This window comes from Ischnura elegans, chromosome 8 (genome assembly GCF_921293095.1).
Source record: "Ischnura elegans chromosome 8, ioIscEleg1.1, whole genome shotgun sequence".
Lineage (NCBI taxonomy): Eukaryota > Metazoa > Arthropoda > Insecta > Odonata > Coenagrionidae > Ischnura > Ischnura elegans.
In genome coordinates, this window is record NC_060253.1 from 18,195,160 (window position 1) to 18,212,146 (window position 16,987).

The 16,987-nt window shown below is 43.7% G+C and overlaps 1 long non-coding RNA gene across 1 annotated transcript; it reads right to left on the bottom strand.

Moving 5' to 3' along the window:
* Nucleotides 1-1,298: 1,298 nt before the first annotated feature.
* Nucleotides 1,299-8,952, bottom strand: LOC124163966. Its single transcript, XR_006865896.1, has 2 exons — nucleotides 8,579-8,952; nucleotides 1,299-1,472 (listed from the first exon to the last, which is right to left on the bottom strand). It is a non-coding gene; the product is annotated as an uncharacterized LOC124163966 (long non-coding RNA).
* Between the last annotated feature and the right edge of the window lie 8,035 nt (nucleotides 8,953-16,987).

Here is a 16,987-nt window from a genome sequence, read left to right on the forward strand (position 1 = left end):
TATACAGTATACGTATACAGTATACAAGACATATATATATATACAGTATACAAGACGTATATATGTATGAAAGCAGAAAAATTCCTGCAGAATTCCAGGTTTTCTAGGGAAATTTTACTAAATTCCAGGTCAATCTTACGAGATAAAAGCTATGTATACGAATTTTACAACACTACATTTACTTAATACTTTTAATTAATTCTATAATTATGTATTATCCTAATTAAAATTCTTACATTTTTAAAAGAAATTATTCACTTATTTTATGAATGCAACACTTGGAATATCAACAAATTTGTTAAAATTGAAAAAGTTATCTAATCAGTGTTTGCACTCATAAAGTGCAATTTAAAATGCAATCAATGCATTTTGAAGCATGCATGTAAGTATATAAAATAGGCCTGAAAATTGGCCTTGCACTGACAAATTTCATGTGAAACGAGTTTGAAATAAAAGATTTGAAATTCCAAGTAGGAGCAAAAATTCATGGATAATTGAAGGGACCAAAAATCATGCATATTTCCAGATTCCCAATCACTGAACACCCTGACTATATTTTTCTTGATTGAGCAAAATCCTGAATGCAGTTGTTGACATGCACTGCTGTATTAAAACTGAAATTAAAGTAGCAAAACAGAAACTAAATCTCTGTTCTGGTGCCAGTGTGTATTTAGTGCAAGCGTGGAAGTACTAGTACATCCATTTTGTCATTTAGTGTGAGTGACATCTCCAGCATTTCAGAGTGTTTACATTTGAGAACATCCTGTCTAAGCAGCAGAGAGAGTTCATAAACATAATGTAACATGCTAGTGTGTTTTGCATTGTTCTGTGGGAACACTTACCAGTTTGTTTGAGACTTCTTGCTGACAATAAATTGAATAGAGAAAAAAATCTGTGAAATTCAGGTCTTACAGGGTCTACAGAGGAAATGGAAAACACATGTGTGCCGTTAAAACAAAATAATTATATTTGACTAAATATTACACATATTTTTACTAATATACCACACAATCTCAGAAATACATAAGAGATTGAATTCATTAGACACAATAAAGGGGCAAAGCCCGGACGGTAAGCCACATTTTGTGCTTAATTATCGTCAAGAGGTTTTAGCGGATCCTCTCACAGTATTATTTAATCAGTATTCATCCAATGTAAAAAAAAAATCTTATCGTATGAGTAAATTCACTAAGCATAGTAAGTTAAAAGTCAATTTAAGAAGTAGTAAGAATTTAGATGTCAAATATAACAAGACAAATATTTTCTGAATATTTTGTTGAGTGTTGATAAATAACAAATACCGTTAGAAATGCCTTTATTCAATGTAAACGAAAATAAAGGCCAATAGGATCAATATACATGTTATTGCCTGATTATCCTTCCTTAAGGTCACAAGAATCCATGAAGAACAAGCTCACTTTTCCTCGTATTTCTTCATCATTGGCAATTTGGAAAATTCTTCCTTACTACACCTGTAAATAATATCACATAAAATTTATTAGAATCTATTAGTGATATGTAAGCGGAACATCTTGAGTTCGCAGAGACGTGAAACCGGATGGTAATGCTATTCTGATCCCCATGCCTAGTCACTCATGTGAGTGCGTGGGAGTGATGCTGCCATCAGCACCTTCCGGGAAGCCGGAGGCCACGTGTGGAAAAGGCAGAGAGCAGTCGGCAAAAAGTACTCATGTGTAAAGGCCGCAGGCCAGGTGTGCGACGCACGGTGTGTGATTGATAATAAATACCTTCACGAAATGAGTTGATTCCATAATTCCTCTGGAGTGCCAACCCAATTAGAAACCACGCGCTTACAACTGGTGTCAGAGTGCGACGTTGGCCTCCAACAAAAAGAGGAATCAAGTCTATAGTGAAGGTAAGTGAGGATGACGGGCAGGGTCAGTATATTGGGCCAAGAAATGGATCTCCAACGCGCGTTAGACACGTTGACTGCGCAGTTAAAGGACCTGCAGGAGGAGAACGCTAGAATGAGGGCTCGAGAGGCCGAGAGACCTATGCATCTCCCCGCCCCGACCGCTGAGAACTACGCGGATAGACAACCGAATTTCGCCCTCTTAGCCTCGGTTGAGAATTTCTGCGGCGGACCAGCGGAGGATGTGGATGCCTTTCTCGAACGGTTCGATAGGGCTGCCTTGCTGAGTAAGTGGACGGAGGAGGAGAAACAGCATGCGATCAGGCTGCGACTTAAGGGGGCCGCGGATACGTATTGCCGAGCCAAGGCCGAGGGGAGAGAGGCATTGACGTATCCGGAGATTACCGGACTGCTGAAGGAGAGATACAGGTCGAGTAAAAGCCGGCGGTATTACCGGGAGTTGCTGTCCACTCTGCGGATGAAGGCGGGGGAGACCATACAGGAATTCGCGGATCGGGTTCGTGAAACGAATGTACGGACCTATTCTGTCGAAGGCACTGAGGAGAGGGTGGCTGCCATCCGGGAAGAGGCCGACCAGAGGGCATTGGATGCCTTCTTAAACGGTCTCTCTGGCGAGGTGGGCAGACAAACGCGACTGAGGATGCCAGCGACGTTTGATGACGCCATTGAGAACGCCACGCGCATCGTGGAGGTGGAACGGCGTGCGAAGAGGCCAGTTGGGGAGATGGAAGTCTTTGCATCGACGGCAAAGGCGTGTTTTTCGTGCGGGAAGGAGGGTCATTTCGCACGCTCATGTCCGAGCCGCCCCCGAGGGCCCTGCTTCGCCTGCGGCCGCCAGGGGCATTTTGCGAGGGACTGTAAGAGTACTCCGCGGCTGTCGAGCGACAGGAAGCCGGATTTAAACTAGGGTGGGGCCGAGTTAATCGCCGAACGCGGCCCCCCCAGGAGGTGGCGATCACACCTGTTTGCTCGCTCCGCGAGGCAAATGGACTGGTAGTACGAGTGGAGATGGACGGACGGGTGTGGCCCGTGTTAGTGGACACAGGAGCCCAAGTTTCCCTAATAACTAGACAGTGCAGTGGCAATTTGACCCCTACTTTCTCGCCCTTGAGGATACGAGGGATTTCGGGGGGGCACATGCGAAATTACGGCGAAGTGGTGGCCCCTTTGAGAGTTGGTGGCATGTCACTGATGCTGCGTGCGCAAGTGGTGGACTCGCTGGGCGACTATGCAGGACTGTGGGGGATGGACTTTTTAAGAGAAAACGGTGCAGTGATTGATCTCGCTCGGGGAGTGTTGGTATTGAATGGAAAAATAGTTCATTTGGCCGACGCGCGAGAGAGTGCGTCGACTAGGAGGGAGGCGGCGATGGGCGCGGTGGGTTGTTATCAGCGGGCCCCGTCCGACGGGATGGAAGGAAAAGTGGGCGTGGTTTCGCCCCAGCGCAAGGAGAGAGGGGGAAGGAGGAGACCGACCGACGGGCCGTCATCGCCCCCGGCTGATGGGGCCGCCCTAGCGGCGACGAGGAGCCCGCTCTCACCGGTAGTGGACCCGGTGCTGGCGGCGACCGACCGTGATCTTCCTTTCCGCCCCGACGCGGCGAAGAGAGGGGGCGAAAAGATACCACGAGGATACCCCACGAGGACGTGCCATCGCCATGGAGCAGTTGACGTACCGGTTCGACTCCTGCGCGCTGAAATCGTTCCGGGTAGAAGCGTGCGACTCCTGCCTATTTTCTTGGACACCGAAGTTTGGCGGCCGGGTCAGGAGTGCCTGGTGGAATCTGCCCTGGAGGAGGAGGAGTGCTGGGTGGCCAGGTGTGTGTGCTTGGTGAGCGATGAGGGAAGCGTCACCACACACGTAAGTAATTTTGGACCTGATACACTTACGCTAAACAAGGGGACATTGATCGCGAGAGTAAGCGAGGTGCACTCGGGTGAGGACATTCAAACGGGCCGCGAAGAGGGGACAACTGGATGGGAGGAAAGGTGCGTTGGGGTAATGGAAGTGAAGGAATTCGGAAGGGACATTAGGGATAAGTTGGGGCACTTGAAAGGGGAGGAACGAGAAGTACTAGCCCCAGTGATTGAGAAATTTCAGAATTTGTTTACGCAAACGGGCGGGCCCCCTGCCACTCATCTAGTGGAGCACGAAATTCCGACGGGTGATGCCCGCCCGATTTATAAAAAACCCTATAGGACCCCGCACCATCTGAAGCCCCTGATAGAGAATTTCGTGAAAGAGCAATTAGACGGGGGGGTCATCCAGCCTAGCAATAGCCCGTGGGCGTTTCCGGTGGTGGTGGTTCCGAAAAAGTCACTGGATGGCAAGCCAAACTATCGATTCTGCATAGACTTTAGGGCCCTTAATGCTATCACTAAAGCAGATGTTTACCCCCTTCCCAATATCACAGAGACTTTGGAATATTTAGGCGGATGTAAGTACTTCACGACCCTCGACCTCACTAGCGGATATCACCAGATTCCGATGGCCGCGAACTCGCGTGAGAAGGCCGCCTTTATCGTAAACAGCGGCCATTACGAATACGTCCGTATGCCATTTGGACTTAGAAACGCGCCCGCGACATTCCAACGGATGATGGACGGGGTGCTACGGGGGATGACGCCGTCGGAATGTTTAGTTTATCTAGACGACGTCATCGTGTTTAGCGATTCGATTGACACTCACGCCTCACGGCTAAGCAAGGTATTCGAAAAGTTGGAAGCGGCCGGCCTGTCGTTGAAATTGGCTAAGTGCCACTTTGCCCTCCCACAAGTAAAGTACCTTGGCCATGTTATCAGCGCCAACGGGATCAGGCCCGACCCAGAAAAAGTTGCTGCGGTGCGCGATTACCCAACCCCGAGAACGGCAAAGGAAATTCAGTCATTTTTAGGACTTACGAACTATTACCGCCGGTTCGTGGATAACTACGCCGTCCTCGCCCGACCACTGACGGCGTTGCTGCGGAAAGGGACTACTTTTAATTGGACGCCTGAGTGCGACAAGGCTATGGAGAGTTTGAAGGAAGCGTTGACGAGTAGTCCGGTATTAATTTACCCCGACTTCAATCGATCTTTCATCATCTCTACGGACGCGAGTAATTTCGCAATAGGGGCCGTGTTATCGCAGGTGATCGATGGGGATGAACACCCCGTTGCATACGCGTCTCGGCAAATGAAAAACCCCGAAATAAACTATACTACAACGGAGAAGGAACTCCTCGCTGTCGTGTGGGCAGTGCGACAGTTTAAGTGTTACGTGTTCGGCCGTAAATTCTTGATCGTAACTGACCATGCTGCTCTTAAGTGGTTGTTTGGTCTCAAGGATCCAAGCAGCAGGCTAATGCGTTGGACACTTAAGTTAAGCGAGTACGATTACGAAGTAGCGCACAAGCCCGGGAAGGCGCATTTAAATGCCGACACGCTCAGCCGGAAAGTGAGGGGCGTGGTCGCTGAGGGAGCGATAGACTTCGCGGATGTGCAAGGGAGCGATGAGGAGTGCCGAGGGTGGAGGGAAGACAAAAATTTCGCGGTAATCGACAACGTGTTGTTTAGGAAAACGAAACGGGGGAATAGGACTGTGGTGCCGAGAAGCTGTAGGGAGGAAATACTCAAGCAATGCCATGATCATATAATGGCGGGACATTTAGGTAGGGAAGCAACGGTGACTCGACTAATATCGCAATATTGGTGGCCAGGTATCGAAAGAGCCGGGAGGGAGCACGTCAAGCACTGCATTGCGTGCAATCGAAGAAGCCCGTATGGAGGCTCTAAGGCCCCCTTGCAGGAAGTGCCTTATGCCTCGCGGCCGTTTGAGTTCTTAGGGCTAGACATTGTAGGCCCTTTGCCGCGAACAGATAAAGGAAACCGGTTCATATTGACAATTGTGGATCACTTTTCACGGTATGTAGTCATGACGGCCATGGCCGACCAAACTGCGGAGACGGTGGCTGCGGCGCTTGTTAGACACTGGATTTTGCGATTCGGAGTTCCAAAGACGATCCTCACCGATCAGGGAACCAATTTTGAATCGGAGTTGTTCCGCGAGATGTGTAGACTGCTCGAAGTGAAGCGATTACGCACGTCATCGTATCACCCGGAGGCGAACGGGAGGGTTGAGCGAGTGCATCGCACGATCGCCCAAATACTGAGCCATTACGTAAATTACAATAACAACAATTGGGATTCTTTATTAGACTATGCAGTCTCTGTGTATAATATTAAAAAGCACCGTAGTACAGAGTACTCCCCCCACGAAGTGATATTCGGATTTCCGATGGCCTCCCCCTTTGAAGTCGTGGCGGCGAACGGTGTTCCGTCTGAGCACCCGGCTGTGGGAGAATTGTGTGCGAGACTAACAAAGTTGTGGGAAGTTTGCAAGGAAAACAATCGGAGGGCACAAAAGACGCAAGCAGAGGGGGTAAAAACAAAGGGAAAACAACGCAGATACGAGGTGGGCGACTACGTATATTTACGCGACCCGTGTTTGAAGCCAGGGCAAGTGAAAAAGTTTCATTACCCCTGGGAAGGGCCGTATCGAGTGATAAGAGTTTTGTCCGATTGCAATTTAGAGTTGGAGCTTCCATTTCGAAAAATTGTGGTGCATGTGAATCGTGTGAAACCTTACTCAGGTTCTATTCCACCCCCGGATCTAGGAAGGAGACGTGCTCGCCCCCGAGGAAGACCCCGGAAGAATCCACCCCTTCCTCCCCAAACCCCAATTCTACCCCCTTGCAGTGAAATAGAGTTCGAATCTGTGGAGCCGCGGCGGTACGCCGACGTTCCACAGGCCAGCCAGCTGAGAACGGATAGCGGGGAAGGGTTTGACCCCCCTCCCTCACCCACTCCAGACGGCGAGGCGCCAGCGAAGAGGGAAGGAGTTGTTTTCCCCCCTCCCCACCAAGAGGAGAGCTCCTCCCAGCGGAACGAAGCAGCCTCCCCTCCACCGCCTTCCCCTCCCCTCACAAGGCGGTCCCCTTACCCCCTCCGCAGCAGACAGCGAACAGCTGAGAGAATCGCAGCCCCTCCCCTGTCCCCTTCTCCAGCGCCCTCACACTCCTATTCGCTCCGATCACAAGGACCCTTGTCCACGGTTCTAGAGGAACACGAACAAGAACAATGACCTTGGTATTTGCCATTTTAGTCGCCGCTGGGATAGCGGGACTTGAAATGGCTCAAGAATTGGTGCCATTAAAAAAAAAAAAAAAACGGTTTGGTATTTGATCGTGGACAAGATGTAGGGTTAATAGAACACGATTGGATGGTGGTAATTAATTTTGATTTGAAGGAATGAATAATGAGTATAAATTAATAGGTCAATTGTTTGACAGAGCTAAGGGGAGGATACGTGATGGGGGGCGGGGACCCCTAGATAATGGGTATGCAATGTTAGATTTAAGGTTGTAAAAATGAAGGGTATTGCTTAACAGTGATAATGTGTAATGTGTGAAGTGCATCAGTAGTGTGGGGCGGGGTCGTGGGCAGTGAATTGCCAAGAGGGTTTTTAAAATCCAGGGATTCCCGTGCAAAGATGACGAGTGCTTGGGAGGGTGGGAATTTGTGATTCTAAAAAAGTGTAGGCCACGGCCGAAGATTGAACTCTGGACCTATTCATCCACTTGAATTGATTCATATATTTCAAATTGTACGGTTTTCTGTTAAGTGCGTTAAGTTTTTTTTTCTTTCTTTTTCTTTCTTTCATCTATCATTGGGTAACTTTTCATCTTTCTTTGTTTTATTGTGATTTTAATGGTTTCCATGTATTCTAGTATTGAATTGTTGTGTTTTTAGGATATTCAACAATTCACTTTGGAGGGGGTATAGTTGTAAGCGGAACATCTTGAGTTCGCAGAGACGTGAAACCGGATGGTAATGCTATTCTGATCCCCATGCCTAGTCACTCATGTGAGTGCGTGGGAGTGATGCTGCCATCAGCACCTTCCGGGAAGCCGGAGGCCACGTGTGGAAAAGGCAGAGAGCAGTCGGCAAAAAGTACTCATGTGTAAAGGCCGCAGGCCAGGTGTGCGACGCACGGTGTGTGATTGATAATAAATACCTTCACGAAATGAGTTGATTCCATAATTCCTCTGGAGTGCCAACCCAATTAGAAACCACGCGCTTACAGATACATCTAATTTGTCTAGTTAAAGTAAGTCACTTTGTTAAAAAGTAATCTCTATTCATGGGATTTTCCCTTAAGCTATATAAATACCAACATTCAACAAAGGATATTTCGAAAAAATTCCCCATCAGTTCTATATGTAAAAAACGATAAGTTATTCACCTTGAATAATCGAAGTACTAAATTAATTTGAGAATTTAATTCTTAATAATTTAAAACCAATTTGTCTAAACCTAAAGAGTGAAATACCTTCTGATCTCCAACAAATATGATTACATTTTAAAGGAAGCAACACTAATGGCACAACAGCCAATTAAAAAAATGTAAATAACTTTAAATGACTAAATAAATAGTAAAGTCAAGAAATGTTTGTTCACATTCCTCCCACACTACGGTGATTAAATGCGTCAAGCACATAAATAAATTAAAGTTTACGCAAATGCAAAGTTTTTCAATCAATAGAAGATGGATCCCTCAGTCTCAGAAAGTGTGAGAAGGTGGAAAATATTAAGAATTTGCGTCATTTAAAATAAAAAATGTGGCAATGGCAACACTTCTACTTACCCAGATTCTGATGAAGGAAGCGAAAGTAGCACTTGAGCGGTTGATAAACTTTCATTGGACAAGTTTCGCAAACAGCAAACACAACACTACAAAGTTAAGTTATAACGGTAATTGATTGCCTAGGTGCAGGTGAAACAAGTAAATGAAGAACTTAAGAGGCTGATAAACTTCGGCAGGATCAATTTCGCAAACGACGAACACAACACAGTGAACGTAACATTATTCGCGGGGTCTTTGATTGTGAAAGCGGTTATGGACGGCGTCCATTGGACGCATTTATGTTTGCATATGTTTCTGTGGAAATCGACTACTGGTGGAATCGACTATCGACGGAATCCACTATCGATAGGTCGAAATCACGGGCGGGAGTCCAAATCTTGGCATTCAAAAAAATTAAGTTTCGCGTTATGACTTGAGGAATAAATTCCACTGAAAAATATCTTTTTTGTTTCATCGCCTCAGTAGATAAAAAAGCACGATTGAAATTACATTTCGAAGAGCATTTTTCTTTATGAAAATAGGAACTTTTCATGGCAGGATTTTTTACATCTTAAGGCAGTTCATTGATTTTTTAAATTAATCTGCATTTCTTAATAACCCAGGCGGACGGCGTTCTTGGGTGTTCCGAACAGAAATGATAAAAAAACTCTCCAGCACCGTTATCAGCCTCCTTCATTTTTGCCAGGGCTGCTTGAAGCCAACCGGGGAAAATAAATTCACTGATGAATCAGTTTAAAGATATTAAATGAGACGACGTCTTTATCTAATGAAACCAGAAGGAGAATAAGAAGAGAGTAGCGGCTCGAGCCGATACCTTTACAAAGAATGAAGATACATGTACAAACGTAATTATTTGCTTTGCCAACCTCGCTGCCGTGAATGACACCTGCCCTTTGCGAACAGGTCCCACTCCATGTTTTCAGGGAAGAGTTAGCTGGTAAGGTTTTCCAACTAAATTCCAACAGTGTTTTTCATGTGACACCATCACGTGGACTACCATTCGTCTGGCTCCTACCCTTCCACATATTTGGCGTGAGTGGCCCTTCCTGAGGTAATTTAGATTTATTCCTGTCAGTGTAGCTCTTGGGGTCATAGGAGCACGGAAGTAACGGAAAGGTTTTAGCCCATTGGAAAGGACGCTGTGTATACTGAAGGCTACATATTGAAATAGTATACGGACAGAGTAACCTTTAAAGGGCACTAATTGTTTACTAATGGCTACACAGTAGCGAATACAGAAAAAAACTCTAGAGGGGGGCGCAAAAGATATCTTGACCAACCTTTACTTTTATCCTAAAAAAATAATCAAGTCAGATGCAAAGTTTAAGAAAGTGTTATTTGAACTGATTATACGCACATAAAATACAAAGCCATCTCATGACATAAAAAAGTTAAAATTGTAGTCCTGCAATGTTTGGTTATGCGGGCGGCCAGGAAAGGGTTGGGGGGCGCGCCTCCGATATGCATCCGCCACTGAGATTACATATGGAAACAGTATATGAAAGGTATACATATACCTCTCAGATACTGTTTCCATATGTAGCACATATGTATACAGTATATGAAAGGTATACAGATACCTTTCGTATACTGTATACGTATACGCTTCAGGATACTGTTTATGTATACTTAGAATCTAAAACATGTATACAGTTTCTCAAGGAAACAGTATACACCTGGTATACTTACGGTATATGTATACCGTTACCAGTGTGCTGTCTGGGTAAGTACTCAACTTCTCTAAAATTAAATTCAGACAAACTTAGGGTGCGATTCATAGACGGCACTTTAGGCTAAAGTATACTTTAGCCGGGCTAAAGTCTGCTTTTTCCGTTTCATAAACGCCACTTTAGAAGAAAAATGGCCGAATCGTCACTTTACCGTAAAGTGCCCAACCGGAGCTCACTTTAGGGCTAAAGTATCCTTTACGGACGAATAAATATGGCTGCACCGGCTGTTATTGATGTTGAAATATGAAGATATTTGGGTTACGGAAATTAATATAGGAACTAATTTTTTGGTGAGAACACAGCAGCAAACTGGCGCGTTTCAAGAAATAACCAGACACGTAATATATGTCTTTTCCCTGAATATATATCGAGTCGGTACTGATGGAGATGACCCATTACTTATATTTTGAAGTTTAACTCTATCGGTCGTGTGATAATTACAACACAGTAAGTGGTTGAACCGGCTGGCATAATTTATGTTGATTTTATGTACAAGTTAATTGTTAAGTTCTTAGGTTATTAATGCGTTTATTTTCTAGAATTTTCCTTAAAGATACTTGAATATGATAGCAAAATTCTGTTTACATTGGCGTCAATAGCCTTCGTATGCAAAGATTTGATTTTCATGTCGTTTGGCCAGCCAAAGGCTAGTTTCCATACCTTGCATTGCATTTTAAGCGTTTTCATTCAATATTCGCTTTACGTATTCTTTCCGTATGCCTCCATATCACGTTTAACATGTTTCTGTGATTTTGAAACTAGAGTCGAGTTTCTGTTTCGTTTTTCGAGTATGCATTTGAATGTTTACAATGATGATATAAGATCTCGTCATGAAAGGCAGCAATAAAAAGTAAAACTTACTTAACTTCATGGTCATATTATCAGTAGAAAAGCAATGTTTTCTCGAGGGTGTAGGATTGGTATGAAATTTTATTTACACAGCACCATAGATTTCACTGACATTTTTTACTGCAAAATTCGTGCATGGATACTCGGGTTGGGTATTCTCAGGCATCTTTTAAAGTAGACAAAGAGATATTTATTGTTATAAGTCCATTCTCACATTCAACATGTTTCATTGCGTGGCCATTCATTCATTGGTTTTGATGGTATCGATATTCTTGAATGTACATTCTCGTCCATTTCTCTAGAATATATAACCCCTTACGTCAACATTCCAAGAATTAAAATATTGGTAAGCACAAAAGAATTCAACAAACACCCATACCTCATTCAAAATATGCGTCCAACTGAGAAAACCACTGATCGGTAAATCTTCAAATTAATTGGTACAGTTTCAAGTTAACTCGAGAGAATTTCACTATTTCACCCACCTTCAATGAACGTACACCATCAAACTTCGACTAACATGTAGTCCAAACAACCGTATGCAGTTAATCACACAAAATGATCATAAAATGACGTGAAAATATCAGCATTTGAATGTTTACTTCGCTGGAAACATCGAAGGGCCCTCCCAATGCACGAAGCTAATTAAAAGTGAGCTTTTATTCAGCCAACTCAGTCATTAACGTACAAAAAAGATAGTGAGGAAAAGCTTTCAATGACGCAGTATTCATTTACATTTGTACATAATATGAGAAAACGAGAAAATGCAGCTTCATAAATCTTAGCTAAATACAACACGAAAACCCAGTCGCCAAAAATGTGTAAACAAGTACGCATTTAATATCGTGTGTCATCTTTTTCGTCACTTTTTCGCAGCGTTCATTGCCAACACTCAAAAATTTCAATGCATGATCGAGACTTTAGGAGCTAAAGTGCCACTTTATAAAGTGAGATCCTTGGAAAGACTCTGAAACGAACTTTAGCTAAAGTCTCACTTTACCGTAAAGAGAGACTTTGTAAAGTGAGCAATTTCAGTGTTGTCTATGAATCGCACCCTAAGTCTTGCAGCAAACGTCTGAAATAGGATTATTAGTTTGACTCAGTTCTTACAAAAAAGTTTTGGCATGATAAACGGCATTGTGCCAAAATATACCCAGCGAAAAATAAATACCATCATCTATTTATTAAAGATTCAATGTGCTATTCGCACTACTCTTTCCAAACTTGAAGTTGACTCGTAAATGGATATTAATATATTACGAAATGATGAAGTCATTTACTCAAAAGAGAAGCAGCCACATATTCTGAAGATATTTTATGACAGCAAAAAACGGATATCCTCAAATTCAGTAATTTTTCTATGCAATAATAGTGGTAGAACTAAACGGCGTAGAAGCTGCCTTCTGCTACTGCCTTGTGGGGTGCGGTCCGTTGAACGCCACCAATGCTTCGGAGCGCCACCAAGCGGTCCGTTATTCGCTACGGAGCGCTACAGGTTATGCTGTGACGTCACGGCAAACGTCATACACCCGTTTCCCGCCTCGCTCCGGACCAGCTCCAGACGCTCCCCTGAAAACTTGGGTCAGCGGAGGAGCGAGTCAATTTTTGGCGGAAATTCGAAGGGAATGCACTGAGGCAATGGAGAGTTTACTCACGTTGCAGATGATGGACGCTGAATGCGGACGCCTTTCTCCTATATAAGTGACTACGAAGTAACGGAGTAGACGCACTTAGTAAATAGATGTAAATTTAATTGTGATTTAAATAAATATATAGCAAGAACTAAATATCCGCAAACATTCTCGTATCTCCCCCAAAATGAACTCAAATGTCTTTGGAAGCAGCCTTTACATACAAAAGGCAACAAAAATTATTAAAAGGGGCATGTAATATAAAGAAAGGATTGTAAGAACATATATCGACAAATTTACTCATGCCATAAATTAAAATCTGAAGAAAAATAGGATATACATGAAATAGATTAATGTTTTTTAATAGTCGTTAACCATTATAAGTTAATATGTTTCAACTGGGAAAACGGTAGAGTACCTACTTTTTCCTTTACTAGGGTAATGAGTTTCATTGAGAAGGGTAGGCGAGGGTTGGTGTGAGAAATATGGTCCAAAGTTTCTTCCTTTACTTTGTGGAGCCTCGATATTGAAAAATAAAATTCATTTTAATGATATTCAAACATATTTATTAATATTCAATGATCATAGCCACCTCAATTCGCAATTAAAACCACATCTTCGATTTCATAATCCCAGTTTGCCCACCCTCGTTCATTTCCGCCATCTTGACTTCGCTCCTGACCGGTCCGAAAAGAAATTCTCGTAGCGAACGTAGCGCCGTAGAGCACTTACGTCTGTAGCGTCTGGTAGCGAAAGTAGCATTCATTGGACCGCACCCGTGACGTCGCGGCCAATATTCAACATGGACACCCGTTTTAGCGGCCTTTGAATTTTTCACTATTAGGATTTAAACTGTGGATTTACGACATTATATTATTCTGAAATCTAATTTAAAAAATGTGTTTGGTGCATTTGAAACACTAGTGTACTTCCCTATACTCTGGGATATTCTTCTATTGGGTTCTGTTCTGCAAGATCTGCCCCAATTAAGCGGCTGCCCCAAGTAACCGGTGGACCCATTAAACGGAATCTACTGTAGTTACATTAGCGCATTTCCCAAGATCCGCTATCCCCCTCCATTCAGCACTAGCCCCCCCTCTGAGGCTCTCCTCTTCTTTGAAATAAAAAAAGGTCCCAGCTCGCGCAGGAATCATATTACGAAGACCTTAGCTTCGAAAAAAATATTAAGTTACACGAGAATAATAAAAATGTGTTTCAAGCCCTCCCCCTTTTCTCACCCACTGACCTTTTTCTGCCTACCTGCTTCGAACCTGCCTACCTTCCCCATTTCTGAAGGTCAACTGCTGCACGAGTCATCTACTAGCCCAAAAGGTGTCTAACGATAACTTCCGGCAATTGGTATTACACATTTATTGGATTGAAATATTAGCAATGTGCGCGTATTTTAAAAAAGAATAAGACCAAACACGACGTATTTTTGACTTTGTTTAAGCATTTTACGCATGAAAATAAATGACGGAAAAACGATGAAATACGACGGAGAAGCATTCTGGCGAGGCTCGATATGAGCAGCAGAGCTTCTCGGAGGTTGATGCGGTATTTTTTTCCGAAAACATACATCAAGGTACAATTTATGAGATGTGCTATAAATCTCTATATTGTTACAGTCACAGACGAAGGGATATTTTCTCAGGATATTTGGTTTCTTCCTGCTAGCGATTCGAATTCATCGCCTATCTCATGAGAACTTCTAAAGATGGACTGAAAATAATTGAAGAAAATCCGGCAGAGAAGCGCGTGTATTTGGCAAAACACCTTGGATTGTCCGCTAGCACTTGACGGTAGGAATGGGGGTAAAGCGACCCAGGCGGCACAAACCATCAAATTTCCTTTTGGCAGCTGGATGGCATCCAGATGCAAAGAGTATGAGTGCATCCTTTCATATAGATGCCATCCATATGCCGGACCGCCGCCTAGGGCAGGGGTCGGCAACCTGCGGCTCGCGAGCCACATGCGGCTCTTTGGATATGAAACTGCGGCTCTTTAGTTCCATACGCAAATATTACTTATTAAAAAAACATTTAAAAACGATTTTCAATCGACTAACGAGGATTGGGCACCATTTCCCTCTCTCAGCCCATTGTACTTGCTTTTCACTCCACCTCTCCCCCGTGACACGCGTTGTCACTGTCGTCAGTATGGTAGAAGCAAGCTCTCGGATGACGCCGTCGCCGCTGTGCTGTGGATGTGCGAAAGAAGTGGGGGCCAGTCCGGCGCGAACCACGGTTCACGACGTAAGCCAGCAATTGTCGCTCTCATCGTCCGTCACTACTCAAACCGACCTTCGCCTTCCAACCGACTTCGCTCCAACTCAGCAATACGGACCCGCGTATCGCCAACCTATCAGACACTCGCTACGCCCACGGATCAACGCTTTCGACAAAAGTCAAGACCTACGGACACCGAACGTTTATTACCTGATGTGGTATATTTGTCGCTAATAAATCAAGAATACTTTCTCCTCTGTTTGGTGCGGATGCTATTTGAAACAATGAATTAGATGTAAAAGTGTGCAATAAAACCTCGCAGATCACTTAATCCCTCCCACCAGGAATGTAGCTATAAGTCTCCCAATCTAAAGAAGGTACGTTGAAATCTCCACCTACAATCAAGTTTCTTTGAGGATAATTGGATGCTACGCTGTTTATTTGATTTTGAAAATCCAACATTGACGTTATATCTGAGTTAGATGGTCTGTAATACGAGCATAATAAAATAGTTTTAATGCACAAAGGTTAAGAAAAGACTTCGCTCTTTCACAAAATAAAATATATTTGCGATCGGTTTCGATACAGCGTATCATCATCTGGCTAATTCATAGAAAATAGTTTTGAATTTTGGACATTTAATTAAACAACACACAGATTCAACGCTGGTCTCAGTTATGGTTATCGCTTGGCTGACCATTGAATTCTTTACAGCTATAAAAACTCCGCCCCCCACTCGATTAATTCTATCTTTCCGATAAACAGTGAACGATTTTGGGAAGATCTCACTGTCTGAATCATCATCTGTTAGCCAATTTTCTGTTCCAAAAATGACGGTACACTTCGTACTGTGAATTAAATGGTGGAATTCGGGAATCTTATTTCTTAAACTACGGCAATTAACCACAGCCACCATTAAAACTTCGGAACTAGTATTATTGCGATTCGGGAATAATTCTGATTTGTTTTTGTCGAATAGACTATTCACAGGCTCTATACCACTGATAAACGGAAATGCATTTGTTATTGTCTCACTATTAAAATGACGTGAGCCTTGACTGCTTTTGAAAGTATTGCTCGACTGACGCTTCTCGTGCTTAAAAGTAATACCTGTATTATTGTAAATCGGTAATGCTGATTCTGAAATGCTGATTTTTCTTTCTACTGCTCTATTCTCATTTCTGGAAGAATTTTTGTCTGTGAAAAGTTTTGAACTTACCCCTTTATTTTTCAACCCACTAATATATCTACACTCTGCCCTACTTTCTACTCTAAAAAAGACCTACAGTGCTTAAATATGCTACTCGCTACACGACTAGCCGACTCGGCCGTGTAATGGACTCCCGAACGGTTAAGAGGGAGCCTCGTAGGCTGCGCGCTAGGCTTAGATTGCTTGAACAATTGAGAATGGATGTCTTCGTATGTTGGACTCGCAGTCACCGTCTAAAACTCACACAGCCTAGCCACCTATACGGTGTTTTTCGACTTTTCGAAGTCGTTCGACTACTTTAACCCTTCAATATCCGACTCATGGAATAATTGACCCTTTATCTCGACGCAGGTTATCTATCGGAGACTATGTGGAACTGTAGGTAAATTAACTGAAGCCTTAACTGAGTGCAATGAGCGGTAGTAGATGGCAAAATCATGCTCGTAACTCATTCAAACAGCCCGCTACCTTGCCCATTCCAAAGCGCTGTTGCCATTTTCCGGTGGTCCGCAGCCACCAGTTTACCAAAGTTAACAAAATCGTTATTTTTCATCGCAGAAACACGGTTTAAAGACGTACTTGATCGCTCGATTGACAGAAGTACGATGCAAACAATCATTTTTTGGTTATTGGATTGATTGATTGATTTCCAAATTGCAGGCATAGCGGTTACTTTTCGGGAGGGAGGCCCTCCGCTGGGAGGGTCCAAGAGATGGGCCAGCGAGGGTGAATGCGTCGAGGAAAGGGTTCGGGATTAGGGA